We start from the raw sequence: 16716 nt of genomic DNA, 5'->3' as shown, positions 1-16716 counted from the left end.
CACAGAGAGAGGGACAAATCACATCTAAAAGGAAATTGCTCATTAGCCAGCGCCTGATTAGATGGAACCATTTCTGCTTCAAACCATCCCACTTTCTGTAACATTTGCCAGATGAGAGGACTCGTATCTCCTCTTATCAACCAGCCACATACGGCCTCAGCGAAGGGATGCTGCAGTAATTGGCCTATTCATCATTCATTGTTTATCTTAAGTTCACGTTGTCATAGGGAACTCCAGAGACATCCCTGATTGAAGTTAAGAAACTCCATCATTATGATGGAACTGCTCGGGGAGCTGGGCTGCGGATGCACGTGGCTGTGGCGATGCTGTGTAGCCAGAGCGGCTCATTCCGAGCTGACAAAGCTTCTGGAGAGAATAGAAAGAGATGGATTCGTGGTGGCTGTTCTGATGGAGCCGCTCAGAAAGTTGTTACAGGAGACACACACTTCTCCTTGCTCACAGCCCATGGAAACCATGCTCCCGGGAGCTCAGGGGGACGTCTGCCTTATTGCTGCTGTTGTGACTCCCTTGGCAACACAAGTTATTACCAGCGCCAGGGAGTTTTATCCTAATGCTGGTTTCATCTTGATGAATAACAGTTCCATGCCTCTGTTCTACCAGGTGAGTGCCCAGGTTTATTTCAGACACTTGACTTCCTCAGCAATGCTTGCCCATGCACAAGGTGTAGCTTGTCTACAGATGGTGCTGAGATGATGCTTAATTTTCACCAGGCTTTGAATATCTATAAAGCAAAGGCCAAACCCATAATCCTGCATTACCATAAATCACTTCTCCCAGTAAAGAGCTTCTTCCGACTGGGAGTGCTAAAATGTAATGGAAAGTTACGTGTGTATTGGTGTCACACTGAAAAGCATTTCCTTAGGAACAGGTTAAGGGATGTTAAGGAATAGGTCTCAGCTCCTCGTGGAGAGAGGAAACCAAGGAGAGGATGACTTGGGGAGTGAAAAGTGTCTCCCTCTGCCCTGCAGTAACACAGGACAGTACAGGACAGAGACTGTGGCTGGGTTCCATGGCAGCAGATGAGTGCTCAGGGTGATGTGGGTGCTCCATTGGGAGCAATCCCAGCCTGCTCAGGTAGAAGCAGGTCATTGTGTGATGCCTGTGCACGAGGCCAGCCTGGTTTCTCGGGGCAGTGCAGATGTGCTCAGGTGTATGGGGATGTGTTGCAGGATGGATGCCCTGGGTTTCTCCAGCAGCAGCAATAAGCAAACTGGTACAGAAAGAGGGACCAGGTTCCCCTTCCAGGGACTGCAAGGACCTATACAAGGATGCACAGAGGGACTCTTCATCAGCAACTGCAGTGATAGGACAAGGGGTGATGGGTTCAAACTGAAACAGGGTTGGAGATAAGGGAGAAGCTCTTCCCTGTGAGGGTGCTGAGGCGCTGGCACAGGGTGCCCAGAGAAGCTGTGGCTGCCCCATCCCTGGCAGTGCTCAAGGCCAGGTTGGACACAGGGGCTTGGAGCAAGCTGCTCCAGTGGAAGGGGTCCCTGCCCGTGGCAGGGGTTGGAGCTGGAGGAGCTTTAAGGTCCCTTCCAACCCAAACCAATCTGGGATTCTGTGATTCTCCCCTTGGTCATGAACTCAACAGTGGGAAGCCCACAGGGAAAAGACCACTTTTTGCTGCACGGTGCTGGGGTTGTGTGAAGAGCATAACCGGTGTTATCACTGCTTAGTAACCCTAAACCACTTCGCATTAACACACTGAGCATTTCCCACTGAATCAGTTCAGTGTCACACGAGCTCCTGCTGAACTGAGCACGTAAGCTCCAGTTATCCTGCTGTCAGCTGATACACCTATTAATGTTGTTTATTTGCTAAAGACAGAGTTGAGATGGCTCTGATCAAGAAGGAACCCATTAAAGCGAGGAATCTGAACACAGTTCGTTTGTCTCGGATTGTCATTGACTCTCCTGTTGACGGCCTTCGTGATTAATTGTGCTGTGATGCCGTGAGCATCATTTCCCCTCTGAGCCCACATGCACCTGCAGTGTCCCAGCGGTGGCAGGAGGAATACCCTGCTCTCCTGGGAGTGCTGAGGCTTTGCGGCAGATCCCGAGGCTCAGGAGATGGGGATATCCCTGTTCTTTCCTCAGTGATGTCTCTGCTCCTGCCTCTTTCCCAGCTCTAACACACACAGCAAAGCTGTTCTCTGTCCCGGGGTCCTTTTGGGGAAAAAAGTAGCTATTTTAGAAATCAATAAAGTAAATAAAATGAACCCAGTCAGCAGATTGCTCATCTCTGGTCCTAATAGGGAAAAGCAGTGGAAAGCTCTGCAGCTCTATGCGTTTTGGGGTTCATCATTGGTGCTGGTTCCCCTCTGATGCTCACTAGTGGGGGTGGCCTGGGGCACCCAGTTAGGGAACAGCAGTGCTTCCATCTGGGGCTCCAGGTGCTCTCCATGAGCAAAGGGGCTGGAGCTAATGCTGCTCAGCTGCCCCTGCCTTGGTGGGTATATAGGGGATGGGAAGAGGCTAGAGGCGTTTGGGCTGTGGTGCTGTGGTTCTTGGTGAGAAGAGGGAGCCTGCTGGGCTCCAGGAGCATAGGGATGAGGACCATGGAGCTGTGGTTGTACATGTGAGAGCTGAGAAGGAGGCAGCAGCTGATCCTGAGATGCAGGGAAAGCAGCACGGAGACATCACTGAGGAAGGACCAGGAAACCAGGACATGGATGCAGGAGGTGGGCAGCAGAGCGGAGGATGCTCCGGTGCATGCAGGTGAGCTGTGGGGCCATGGCAGAGCTGTGTGCATCCCCCAGCCCCGCTCCTACAGGGGAGCAGCACTCGTGCCAGGCTGGGCTGTGTGCCTGCACTGCGATGGGGCTAAGGGATGTCCTCCTCCTCCTCAGCCATGTGTGAGCACAGATGGGCTGCAATGGGGGTGTGCAGGGGAGATGACAAGCATATTGGTGCTGATGTACCACGGCACACACCAAGCACCCGCCTGCGGGAGCGAGCTGGCTGCTGGGACTATGGCACAGAGATGCCGCTGTGCCAGCATACCCCTTCCTGCCTGGCAGCTTTGGGATGCAGCCCTGGCCTGGGGCTAATGGGGGTGGTCCTGAGGCTGCAGGGCTGTGTCTGGGGGCACTGGGAGCTGCTGAGGGTTGTCCCATCATAACTGGGACCCTGCTCAACCCCACATGACTCAGGCATTACTCTTCTGGGAGGTACCAGAGTCCCAGTGCTCTGATCGTGGATGGGGCTCTCCCAGCCTAAAACCTCCAACCTGGGCTTTGTGAGAGTGCTGGCTCGCACTCCATTGCTGCTGGGGCACTGCTGCTGTGGATGGCCCCATTCTGTGCCTTATAAGCTCACTATTTCTGTCTCCTGAAGCTCAGCTCTTTCCTTGCTTTTGAGTCTTTGCCTTTGGGGCCATGATTGTGCACTTCTGTGTGTGGTGTTCCTGCCTTTGCCATCCCCCCGATGCACCATGGGGGTCTGTTGCATTGTCACAGCCCCGAAGAGCCCATCTGTAGCAGGCTGAGCCTTTGGAGCAGTCTGAGCATGCAGAAAGCATCTGCATCACCTCCTTTCAGGTGACACCTTTCTTTCTCCTCTCTCCTTCCCTTCTGCTCTTACCATTAAGGCCTGAAGCTCCATCTCTTCCTCTTTCCCTCCTATTACTCTGCTCTCCCTTTGCTATTCCTTGTGGGGATCTCTTTTTCCTTCCTCCCTGCCAAGGTGCTTCCCTTCTGTTGGATTTTCCTCTCCTCCTTTCCTTTGTTCCTACATTCCCTCTTGGTTTCTCCCGCCTCCTCTGTGCTCTTCCCCCCCACTGCAGCCTCAGCATCTCCCTGCTCCCTCTCGGCTCTGTGCAGGCAAGGGAGCTGGACCCCCCCATCCCATTGCTGGCCATGGGGTCTGTTCTTGGTGAGGGATTGGCTGGCAAGGGGAAAATCCCAGGGGAATCAGCTCAACTTGGCTGTCGGCTGCAGTGACTGGTTTCTGCCTCTCTCGCAGGGTGTTGTGTCCTGTGAGCGAGCGCTTGTGGGGGAAGCACATTTTTCTTGCTTACTGGGAGTTCCTGCTTGTCGTTTTTATAAATCAGTGTTTATTGGCCTAATTATTGCAGATGCAGAGCCCGATAAAGGTGACTGTGATTGCAATATCTGATAATGAATTTCATAACAAACCTGCTGAGCCTGAAAGCTGCCAGCAGGCAAGGCATTATGTCAGGTTAATGACAGCGAGGAGAAACCTCCCCACCAAGCTGCTTTCTTCCATCTCCAAAGCATGAAAGGTCTCTGATGGAGGCTGCTGGAGCACCTCGGGCTGCTCCAGTGTTGCATCCCAATGCGTCTGGGGCTCCTCCATTGCCTTGCCTTGATGGGAGATGCTTTGGAGGATGGAGCGCTGTGAAGAGGCTCAGGTCCTGCCAGGGTCAGGCTATAGGTGTGCAGCAGCACCCAGAGGTGCTTGTGCCTCTGCTCCCACTCCCTTCCTAACTTAATCCCACCATGCAAAAGCCAAATGCGAGGCATAGGGAAAGCAGCTCAAATCCACTGCTGTAAATGGATTAATTTAGAAAGTCAATGGAGTGAAAGGCTTTCCAATAGTGATGCTGGTGATAGTGATGCTGGTGCCTGCTCTCACCTCCTGGCCCTATATGTGCCCCCTGCAGCTCCTCTGCCCATTCTCCACCATGCATGGGGCTGCCCTGGGTCAGGCCTACCCATAGGGCATGCTGAGATGGAGCAGGTCAGCAGTCACTGTGCTGTGGGAAGTGATGCTGCTCTGGCAAGAAGCTCGTGTTGGGGGTTTATAGGTGCATAGACAGCCCCGTGTGATGCTGTGGCCACAGGGCATCGAGTGATGTGGGCCCATCTGATGCTCAGGTGAGGATGGGGAACCTATGCTGGTGTGTGGTCCTTGCCCTCAGCTCCAAATGGTGCCCGGCCATGGTGGCTCCCAGCTCTTGCCTTGTGCTGGTCCTTCTCAATGGTTGTGATGGCCCTGGCCAGAGTGCCCATGGGTCTCTGCCTGTGCATGGCTCTTCCCAGAGTTTGGACCTGATCTGCAGTTCAAGGCAGAATGGGCTTTCAGTCAATGCGTGGCTCTGCTGAGCACAGGTCTGTGCTGCTCCATGTCCCTCTGATCCAAGAGCCAGCTCTATGCCACTGCAGGAACTGGGATGACCTCCTAGAGCTCGATCAGACCCAGAGCATGGCTTCACATCACTCTGAAACCTGGCTTGGAGATCTTGCTTTAGTTCCCTCGCCAGCACCAGGAATCAAGTGTGAAAGGGAAGGAATAAAGACCAGAAGAGAATGTTTTCTCTTCAATAATGCAGAGGAGCACAGGCAGGAGGATGTACAAATGTGATTTACTCCTTTGCCCCTCTGTTATTGCTGCTGATGGCTGCCGCACCCCAGCTGTGTCTCAGGGGGCCAAGGGAATTGCTTGCCCTATGAGATGTGCCGATGCCTGTGCTGAGCCTTCGCTCCCCAACCACCAGCAAAGGGCTGGAGCTGCTTGTTTTGTACCTTTAATGTTTGGTTGGCAGCTGCTGTGTTTGATGCTGCTCAATGTGGGAGCAAATTGGATTAACTGAAACGTATTTACCGGGATAAGCAGGGGAAAAGCCCTGCTTGTGTGCAGGGCTCTTTGCAGGGACTGCTGCCTGTGGAAGGTGGTTGGGCTCCTGGGGCAGGAAAAGCTCAGACCCTGGACTTGCTCTGAGGACGGGGTGGGAAAGGGATATTGGGGGGTCGCAGACCCATCACCATCAGGACTTAGCAGCAGCATCTTGCTGTTGACAGTGTGATCAGTGATTTATTGGTGTTATCAGCCATACACATGAGGATGCCCACCTTCAGCAGATGAAGCTTTCAACAGTGCACTCAGTAAGAGGACACGGATACCTCAGGAAAACTCACAGGAATCTGGGAGATGTGTCTGGATAACTGAGTGCCAAGCACTGCATTCATCCCCCTGCAAGCAGAGAGCTGTGGTTTGGTTGTCTCTGCACCTGCAAATGACCCTCCCTTGCCCACGAGGGGACCAGGGCGCAGGAGAGATGCAGGCAGAAGGCTGATGTCTGTGGTTCCCCTGCCTGGTGCTCAGCAAGCTGCCAGGGCTATATCCTGCCCTGCTCAGCCCACAGAACGCTGTTATTTCATTACTCTGTCGTCTCCTCCTGGCTGATCCTGTTGTCATATTGCAGAAATAACTTCCCGCTGCTCCCTAAGGAGGAGCAGGCTTGGGAGGCCAGGAGAGCCCTTCCCTCTCTTCCCTGTTCATACCCCTAAGACTGCCATAAGGTTTGTGAAGCCTTTGATTCCTTCTAACTCTTAGCATCAGGGATGCACAGAAAGCAGCTCATGCAAACACCCCAACCAGTTGCTATCATCCTCAAACCCTCCAAAGTCCAATGGCAACTTGGCAAGGTCGGGATGAGGCCATGTCCCCATCTCAGACCCCAAAGTGTCACACTGGCCACAGTGGCACTGTGGATCATTCCCCATTCCCTTTGAGTACCCAGCTTCTTGGGATGCTTGGATTCCTTCTCCTCCTGCTTGTGCCATCCCAGTGTCCTGGTCTCTCTGGCTCTCATTCTGGCTGGAGCATCCCTGGGGTGCTGTTGTGTGGAGCCCCATTAGCTGTGGTTAAATGAGGAGTCAGGTGAATTCCAGCTCCAATTCCTGAAATACGGTTTCAATGCATAATATATGTCCGGGGGTAAATCTCTGCTTCTGTTTAACTGTGGGGAAGAGCGTGCTGCTGAATGTTAAGTACGTTATCCAGGGAAACAAAGACTGAATGATACGGCTAATGAATTAGTGAGGGGAGCAGGGCTGGCATCTCCCCTGCCTCGTGCTCCATTCACTGCACGGGGTGGTGATGGGGGGGGTATTCCCAGGCATAGGAGTGACAAATTACACGATCAATACGGACACTGATCCGTGGTCTAATCTTGCTTAGCCCTGGTAAGCCCAAGATTGATCCAGATCTAATCTTGCTTATCCTGGACAAACCTGGGAGCAGATCCAGATCCTAAGGTAATGCATCCTATGCAAATCCAGAACCGCCCTATTGATTTGCTGGTGTTGTCACCCTGCTTTCACCTTGCTGCAGAAGGGTTTATCAGCCCCTTGATGTGCAATGCAATCGGAGTAGTTATCCTGATGGATTGGTGGCAGGGACTGCCTGGCATCTCTGGCTCCAGGGCTGTAATTCCCTGCTCCAGTGGCACTTCCTGTGTAAGAGGGAGGCAGTTAAATGCTGGCTGGGAATCAAGGAACCCTCCATGTGAGCCTCACCTGAGCAGTGAGAGCTCTCCTCGCTGTCAGAGGTGGTCATGGAGCCATGCATCCCTATGGAAGGTGCAGTCTAGATGAGGCTCTGCTCCCACCTCAAGTGCCCCTTGGTCTCCTTTCATGCCCTGGAGGTCTCCTGACGCTCCAGCTGGGGCTGCAGTGAGCACAAGGGCTGTAACATCCCATGGTCCCCATTCTTTGCTGCATTGCCCTGCAGAACCTGGTCCTTGCAGCCCACATCAATGGGCTCCAGTGAGTCTTCTGCAAGGCCCTCCTGCAACTCTGATAGCATCTCGGAGTAAAAAGGCCTTGTGCTATTGAATGTCTAAAGAAATTGAATGTAGAGGTATGCAGGTCCTGCACTCCGTGCCTTGGGCTCCTGGCTCCTGCACTGGGATGCAGACAGGGTGCTGTGTTTAAAGGTGCGCCAGCACCTCAAGGTGAGGGGCTCTCACCCATCCTGCAGCATTCCCAGCCCCATACACGTGAGTTGTCAGAGCTTAAGTGCTGGGGGACCGAATCCTGCAGGCTTGGTGCCAGCTACATCTGTGCCTGCAGCCTGGCCCCGCGCTCTGCATTGCTTGGAGCCGGGAAGTGCTTTAGCAGTGTCAATATAACCCAGAAGGTTCTCAAACACTCCCAAAGCATTCCCTGAGAAAATAAGCTGCTTTCCCCTGCACGGGAAATCATTCCAGGTCCATCCCAATGTGCTTTTCTCATCAAAGGGGCCACTTTGTGCTTCCGAATCCAAGGGGAGGGGATGGGAATGAAACAAAGCTCTTGCTTGCGAAGTGCATCTCCCGTGGCTGAATCCATCAGTGTTTCTCCATTGGCGTGTGCAGGAGGGATCTTCCCACTGCAGCTGGGCACTTCACAGGCTCTACGTGGTGCACGGGGAGGCCGACGGGGCTGGAGCAGCCCAGGTTTCTATGGCACCGTGTGCAGCAGTTTTCCTGCTCGGCTTTTCCAACTTGATGGGGAGAAATTGCTTTTGTCAAGTCTAATTTCAGCTGAGCCGAGCAGGATAAACAAAGGGAGGTGTGGGCAAAGCAGATGGTTTGTCACAGAGCACGGAGCAGGCAGGAAGGCTGCGCAGCTTTTTATAGTGTGTGATGGCCTTTCCTTGCATCTAGCTGTCCATCACCGTGTAATTCCCGGAATAAACCGGCCTTGTGCGATGTACCTGAAATATCCAAATGTTACAGCGGGATATTCGGTCCACGCAGTGGTTGGGAGCACCCACACAGCAGCTTCCTGCTTGGGTCCTTGTTTGGAACCCCCTATAGTGGCTGCTCATCCCAGGGATCCCATTGTGCTCCGGGTGGGACTTTCCTCTGCAGTTTGGTGGATGTGGCCGTGTCAGTGATGCTCCTGCTTGGAGTTATCAGGATTAACAGGAGGTTTGATCTCACCCTATGGTTCTCCCTTCTGATTACACTCACACCTCCTGATCCAGGTCAGGGATGTGGCTGAAGAAGCAGGGAAAGGAGACATCTCATGGTCCTGCTCTGCTTGGTGGTCTGGTGTGCATGGAGCTTTGTTATCTGTGCACATATTGATGAGAGCATGGAGAAGCAGTGCTTGGTACCCACAGAGACCTCCCACCCCATTGTCTACCCTGGCGACGGCGCTCCTACCACATGTTGTAGTGATGGGGTGTCCTCTCATGCCCTCCACTACATGATAAGGAGACTTCAGTGCCATCAGCCTGGTCCCATTGCTGCTGTGGGTACAGGCAGGAGGCTGCCTGTGTCCAAGCACCTCTGACCCCGCTGCTGTGGCCCCGTGTCGGATCCAGCTGGGAAGCTGTGCTCTTTCCCAGCGCTGGTGCTCGGGGGGCACGGCGCAGATTGCTGGGTGTTTGTTTCAATAAGAACCATGCTGGTGTTTGCAAACCCTTTTAAATTGCTCTCAGCAAGCGCTTGTGTCTGGAGCAGAGTCTGCTCACAGCAAAGCCTGCAGGAAGAGGAGGTCTGGGGGGTGGTGGTAGGAGCCTGAATCCTTGCCAGGTTTCCATCCCGCAGAGCGTGTCGGGGCCGGAGCAGGGATGCGCTGTGGCTGCTCCCTGCCTGCCTTTGATCTGCGACACCCCCATTAGAGCATCCCTGTGCAATTCCATATAATGAGCAAATATGAAGGAAATCAAAGTATGTTTGAACTCTGTTAATGAATAAAAAGAGGGCTAAATGCCTCCAATAACCTGTTCGCTGCGAATCTGCACAATGCCTAAACCAGATCTGTCTGTATCAGCTCACGATGTGCAGGTGCCCGAAGCCATGGCGATCTCAGTGCCTGCATAATAGCAACAGCCAGACCCGGTGGGCAGACGGTGGTGGCTGTGATTGCTGGAGATAAGTGACTTATTCAGACCTGAGTGTGTTTCGTTTCCATGTGGGGCAGGAGCATCCCCTTGGGGAGCACAGCAGGGGACAGCCCCCTGTGCTGCTGGCCTTGACAGCAGCGAGGAAAGGCGAGATACGCTTCCAGGCTTGAAGGGAAACGAGTTCAAAGGAGGCTCCCGGGGGGAGCTGGCTCGCATTAAAGACAACGGTCCCTGTGGCATTTACGCGCATTGCAAGAGGACTCGTTGGTGTTTATTTCCCTTTATGTGTTGCTCACAGGAGGCTGAGCAGTGCTGTTGCAGGGTATATGGGGTCCCCCATTCTGATGTGGGGCGAGCCTCTATTCCTGGCCGTGCAGGCAGCCAGGAGCTTTGCTTGGGAAGGCAGGCAGGATTCCAAGGAGCTGTGTTTTCATTCTTCAGGGCCGGAAACCTCATCTTGGTCATGGGCTGCATGTTCAGGCCTTCCCCTATGGGCAGACAGACAGAGCGACAGCTGACCTGGCTCTGTGGTGCATCCTCCCAGCTCAGCGCAGGTTTTGGGGTGCCCTTTGTGGGTGATGGCTCCCATCAGTGGCTTCCTCCATCAGGACCCTCGGTGTCGCCCAGTGCCAGCCCTGGCTCCGCACCTGATTACTTGCTAATTAAAGTAAATCATTGACAGATGTTAAATCTCTGCCGGGGAGGGAGTATTTTCACGTCGTGCATCACACAGCTGCTGCTTCCCCCTTTGAACATGGTGTGTTAACTGGAATGATGGCTTATTCCCTGGCTGCAGGAGTGCTCAGTGCCCTGAATCACTGCCTCACCTCACCTGCATGAGGGTCCTGGGCTGGATGGAAAACCAGGGAGGGGATGTTCCAAGAGGGCACGTACATGGAGATGCGCTATGGGCAACTGCTTTCTCTAGCATCTCTGTGCATTCCCCCTGGTCCCAGCTCTGCATGGTGTCTGGGTGCCCATTCTTTGACCAAAACAAGGGGGATGGCACCGGGGTGTCCCACCATTGCAAAGCTGGCTTTGCTGCTCCTCGGTGTGTCACAGGTTGGAGCAGGTCTCAAAAGGCAGCTCCTGTGTCAGGTAGGATGCTATGTGCCCCCCCCTTGCTTTAGGGGTCACCCATGCTGGTGGGGAGCATTAAGCTTCCGAAGATGCCCTCTAATAGACCAGTCCTGTTTACATCACCTGTAGACAAGATGAACACAGAACAGATTCATCTTTCACTGTTAATAGATTGAAATGATAGATGATCACAAAATAGCAGCTTAAAGAATACAGGTTTGGCTGAGGTAAACCACTTTTTCCTCTCTTTCTTTCCATTAGGCACTGACCATTTACCCCCAGGTCGAGCTCTGTCCCCATGGAACACCAGAGCTGGCTGGAGAGCAGCAGGCTGGGTGAGACAGCAGCTCTCCTGATGGACTGAGGTGAGATGAAGTGGGAAAACCAAAGGGACTGTGAGATGGAGGATGCTGCCTGTCATGTTACCTCCAGTTCTTTTAGAGATTAATAATAATAAGGCAGAAAACTATTCCTACCTGATTTGTGGTCTTTTCTTGCTCCAGGACAGGATTTGGCCTGCAGAGCAGAGAGGGAAGTTTGCAGCATTGGCAACAACAAGCTGTGATTCAGGAGCGATCCCTTAAACAAGGTTATTACTCACTTTACCAGGCACAGCTATCCATTATGGTTAATAGAACACCACATAAGTGATTCTCAGCCTGATCCAAACAATATATCTTGTGGCCCAGCTGGATCGGCTTTTATTCTTACCTCTCACTGGAGGATGTGTTGGCATCAGCAGACATGGAGATGTTGGTACCTGATCGCGTGGACAGCCAAGATCTGCTGCTTTCCAACGGGATGAGTGATGTGAGCTGTTGGATGGGAAGCAGCTGCCACCTCCCTGCCATGTCCTTCTCCGAAGGACAAGATCCGTGTTAGCCATGGTCCCGGTGGAAGGAAGCACTGTCTGGGTTGTCCATACTCGCTCCATAACAAGAGGGTGGCCTCTCGATGGATCATGCTTCATGCTTCCCATCACTATAGCTGCTGTCTTGGCTGCCTGGAGGGTGATGTCTCATTGCCCTGGAGCAGATGAGGTTTGCAGGCTGGGGATGGGGAGAAGGCCCATGCCTGGGCTGCAGGAGGAAGGCTTTGTCCTGCCAATCCTGCTGGAAATGAAGTCCAGGGATTTGCTGTGGAGATGTGCCTGACGCAAGGCTGGTGACAGGGCTCCCTTCAGGACAGGAATCAGCCATCCTGCCTGCACGCTATCCCTGTGTGCAGCACTGTGCCTGTCCTACAAGGCTCCAGGAGCAGCTCAAGGAGCACCAGGGCAGCAGCAGGAGCCATTCCCTGCCAGGATGTGATTATCCCACAAACAAGGAGCTTGTGGTACCCACCTGCACTGGAGCAGCCAGCACTGGCTCTGGGCATGCTAGTGGCTGGCTGGGGGCTCTGCTCCGTGCCAGCCATCTGGAATCTTCATGAGACACCATGTTTGGTTATCACCATGACAGAACAAATCCTAGCAGAGTATTAATCACTGCCTGGAACAGCATCCACCCTAGGTTTAGTTATGGTAAGCTATGCCAGGCCTTGTCTGACAGCGTGTAGCCATCTGAAGAGCCCAGATTCCAGGCATTTTCCAGGCTTTTTCTCCCTTCTCTCATAGGCGATGTGTGACATTCACATCTTGGAGTGCTCTGCTGGAACACCACCCATAGCCTGGCTGTGCTGTAGCGTGGTACCATCAGATGGTGCAGGTGAGGTGCCCTCATGTGGGAGTCTCATTTTGGTGGGTGAAAATGGTCCATGAGGTGATGCTGGGGGGGAGATGGGGCTTTGATGGGTGAATTCTGTGACTTCCCTACATCTGCAGTCAGAGAAGGGAGTGATGGGGAGGAGCATTTCGGGATCAGTGCCTGGACTGCTGGCTGCTGCTGTGGGATACAGGCAGCATCAGAAACACCAAACTGCAGGATGCTGCTAACCAATATCAGTGAGGATCCAGAGCCAGCATCCCAAATGCAGGCACCTTGGTGGGATGTGGGATAGAGCTGGAGCTTTGCCCCGTGGCTGCTCCTCAGCTGGTGCTACACGTCTGCATCGGCTGCTCCGGATGAGGAATGCTCCTGGAATCTCCCAGCTGGTGCTCAGCGCTGCCGCAAGAGCTGTATATCCCGGGAATGCTCTCTCCTGTCTGCTGCCTGCTGGGCAGGAGGCCTGTGGCTCTGGTGGAAGAGCAAGTGAATGCTTAGGAGCTGTCAGCTCTCTGCCAGGGCCAGCTACCTAATCCCTGCTGGAAGAGGCAAGCGTGGCAGTCTCTTTTCCATCCCAGGGGGTGGGAGGCAGGAATAAAGGGGGAGAAAAGTAGCAAGGAGAATGTAGAACAAGTGATTTAGTTGTGTTTGTGACTGTTTGAAGGTGGAATGGATGGTGCTGGAGCACTGAGCAGGTTGCTGAGCTCTATTTGTAGCCACTCAGAGCAGACACACTGCTCTTTCTCTAAATCACTGTCCTTTCTCTTTTGTCTCTATTCCCCAGACCTTCGCAATCTGTTTGCCTGTGCAAGAACTCAGAGGCTGAATTAAGATGGGCTATTTGTAAGCAGGGCAGGAAGAGCAAAGATTCTCCCATCACATAGGATAACCTTTGCCAGCAGGGAAAGGGGCTCCTGTAGAAAGTTTGGTTGCCTCTAACCCATCCATGTCATTGCTGCCATGTAAACCCTGCCTCTTCCTCACCCGTGTGGGTACCAGCACGCATGGTTTGTAAAGCCAGGCAGGCATCCAAGCCCCCATCCCGAACATCCACCACACAACTGTGCCCTGAGCTGCATTGCAGTGCTCCCCTGCTCCGGCACGCTCCGATGGCACAGATTGCAATTGCCTTGTGCTTCCTTGTCTGCTCTCCCTCTTCTCTCCTCCTCGCTTTTAATCTTTGCTTAACTTGTTGTGCAGGCAATTGCGTGGCATTTAGTGCGTGGTGATGGGTGTTTGGGGCCTGTGCTGGAAATACGGCTCATTATCTGGAGTGGATAATATTAAGCACTTTTCTCTGTTGGCCATTTGATCACAAGGTTATCCTGGTTGATGGGTTTATACGCTGGAATTGCTTGCAAGGGAAATATTGAGCCAGCATGGCTGGAACATGTGTCTCCCCACAGGCTGCTAGTGCAGGTGTGCTGTGGTGATGGGGGAGCATCCCAGAGCGGGGCCAGCAGCTCTGTTCAGACCCTCAGGTCACCTTTTCTTGTGAAGGATGGGATTAAATCAGCTGAGCTGCATGGTTCTTATGGATGTGACCCTGCAGCAGGCCATGGGATGGCTGTCGGTCACCTCTGAGGGTGCTGTTCGGTGCTGGATGCTGACCTGGGTGGTGGTGAGGGCTCAATAGTGTGCCTGGTGCTCACTCTATCCCTTGTCCCAATGGGTATACCTGTTACCCTGCTCCATCCTGACCTCTTGGCTAATGCAGCACCAGAGATGCTGCTTCTGGCATTAACATCTCATAATGTGGCCTATGGGAAGTGGCCTGAGAGCCATCAAGTAGCCACTGGGTAGTGGTGGGACAGGGGCCAGTGAGATAAGGGAAAGGCTGCATCACCTATTACAGCCCCTTGAATCATGCAGTGTGTTTTGCTTTGCACTTTAATAGACCATATTAATGCACTGGCACAGGGTGCCCAGGGAAGCTGTGGCTGCCCCATCACTGGCAGTGTTCAAGGCCAGGTTGGACCGGGCTTGGAACAACCTGCTCTAGTGGAAGGTGTTGGGGTTGGAACTGGATGAGCTTTAAGATCCCTTCCAACACAAACCAGGCTGGGATTCCATGGTCTATCCTGACTGTTTTACCCTTAACTCTGCCCAGTGCAGCCCAGATCCCTGCTGCACCCTGCACTGCCTTCCTTCCCAAGGGATGAGCCTGCCAAGCTCCATCGGTACCTCCGGAAAGCACCATCCTATTACTGCTGCCTCTCCCCACTCTTTGCTTCCAGGCAGGCTGTGCACATCAGGAGTGGCTCCAGCAGGTTTCCTCTGGACCAGCACCAGTGTGGGAGCAGGGAACCAGCCCTGCACCTGCCACTGCTTTAATACAGGCTGTAAATCAGATTATAACTGCCTGTCTGGCTCTGCATTGTGTGCTCTGTGATTATTCAGCATTATGTAATCTCTGATAAAAGATGCTGCATCAGTAAAAGTGAATTAAACTATTGAGTGATAGGAGCTTATCGAATTGCTCGGAGCGATGCTGTCCTCCCTTTGGCTCTTTAACCTCTGCTGTGGCAGGAGCGTGCCGGGCGCTGCCCTTGCTAACAGCCAGGGAACCCTGCTGACTGGGGTGGAATTGCTGCACTACACATAAAGTTACATCTCAGCTGTGAAAGACAGGGGTTTTGTAGTCTAAAGACTCAATATTTTATAGCAGTGGTCCCTTATCTGCATCGTGTGCAAGCAGAGTTACACAGGGATATCTGCGAGGCGAGAGGATGCTCGATAAAGCTTGGCTCTTGGAGTGCTGATGGGCAGGGTCTGCCTTCATTCCCAAACCTCTTGGGGGTGGACATGCATTGAATTCCCTCATTAGGAGAGGGAGAAAAAAGCGTGTTTAGTTCTAAGCTGAACATTTTTGTCTTATTCTCCAGACACCCCCCATACACACAATATTGTCTTTTCTCTCCTTTTCAGGCCTTCCCTTTCTCCACGCGCAGCAGCTGGCTGAGGGATTTTGCTGTGTGTTTTCCTATTGCTTCATTTTCTTCCTCTGTGCTACGGGGTTTTATGTTTTCTTTCTGCTTTGCTGTGATATTAGAAACATTGCTAGGGGAGAGGAGAAAAAAGCAGCACAAGCCTAAACTGTAACTCCTGACACCCAGGTGCTTTGAAAAGCTTTCAAGTTTTGCAGAACTGGATAAGCAAAGGAAGGAGGGGGGGAATAAACCTACATCATTTATTTGACTTCACCCAGTAGCTGAAAGGGAAAGGTGCCGGGAAAGGGGGAAAAACAACACTTCAGAAATGTGAAATTAAAAGAAAGGCTCTGAAAAATTAAAAAGATAAAGGTGGTCTTTGATGTTTAACACAAATCTTCAGATTTAGACCTATTTTGCGCATGTGTGTGGAGCAATGGGGTACTGGGGGAGATGGGTCCCCATTGCTGCAGCAGTGATGAGGATGGATGGCTGGGGCAGGGCATTAGGAAGCCTTTGCTATGGAGGGAGGTAGGGTGGGTGTTGAGCCCCAGACCCTGCCAGCCTCTGCAGCAGCACATGGAAAAGGCAGGCAGGGGATGGATGGGTGAGAGCACCGCGCTGCCCCGTCTGCGGTGTCATCCCCTGCTTGTCCTTCCCTCTCACCCCCTGCACAGGGGATGTTGAGTAAAAAACCTCAGGCTTGACAGCCTGCTGATACCATAGTTTTAAATATACATGTTTGAGATCCTGAGATTTACTTTCTGACAGGTACAAGGGAGGCAGCTCCGAGTGCTGGGCTGGAAAGTCGTTTGCATTAGCACTCAAACAAAGGGCTGCAAGCTGCACCACTTGCTTTTAATTAAAAGCTTTCCTTATTTTACAGCGTGGGCAGAGCCAGTATCTTCATTACATGCTTCCTGTACCCATCAGTGAGCCCGGTGAGTGACAGGTCAGAGTGCTGCTCCCTCCAGGCCCGCATCCTGATGCTGAGGGGCAGCACGCTGGTACCAAGGGGGGGATAAGGCGGCTCCCCAGTGACCACGGACATGGGGACCACCATACCAGCACCTCCCTGCCCATGCCCTGGGGGCACTGACAGGCGCATCACAACGGGGATATCAGGCTTTGGGTAAACTAATTGTGTTGCAAGGTGCGGAGTGAAGCTTTTAGGTTTCAGAGCCAATGTGTGGCATCTTTATTAATGTGCCTACTTGAGTTCCCTGGGACGCGATGTTTTCTCCTCGCCCTGGCTATCCATCTGAACTGATAATAGGACTATTAATCCATTTTGTTGACAGCCCTCGCAGACCTCCAGTGAGGCAGGAGACAGGGAGGGGTGGGCATGCAATCGATGCCTGGTTTGTTTCGAAGTGATCCTGCCACAGCCTCGGCAAGCTG

General features: G+C 52.9%; 1 long non-coding RNA gene across 1 annotated transcript; it reads left to right on the top strand.

Moving 5' to 3' along the window:
- Positions 1-2651: 2651 nt before the first annotated feature.
- LOC136019512 (uncharacterized) lies at positions 2652-12375 on the top strand. Its single transcript, XR_010614921.1, has 3 exons — positions 2652-2738; positions 10944-11047; positions 11186-12375. It is a non-coding gene; the product is annotated as an uncharacterized LOC136019512 (long non-coding RNA).
- The last annotated feature ends 4341 nt before the right edge of the window (positions 12376-16716 follow it).

This window comes from Lathamus discolor, chromosome 9 (assembly GCF_037157495.1).
Source record: "Lathamus discolor isolate bLatDis1 chromosome 9, bLatDis1.hap1, whole genome shotgun sequence".
NCBI lineage: Eukaryota > Metazoa > Chordata > Aves > Psittaciformes > Psittacidae > Lathamus > Lathamus discolor.
The sequence above is the reverse complement of the archived record's forward strand: the minus strand, read 5'-3'. Positions and strand labels throughout refer to the sequence as shown.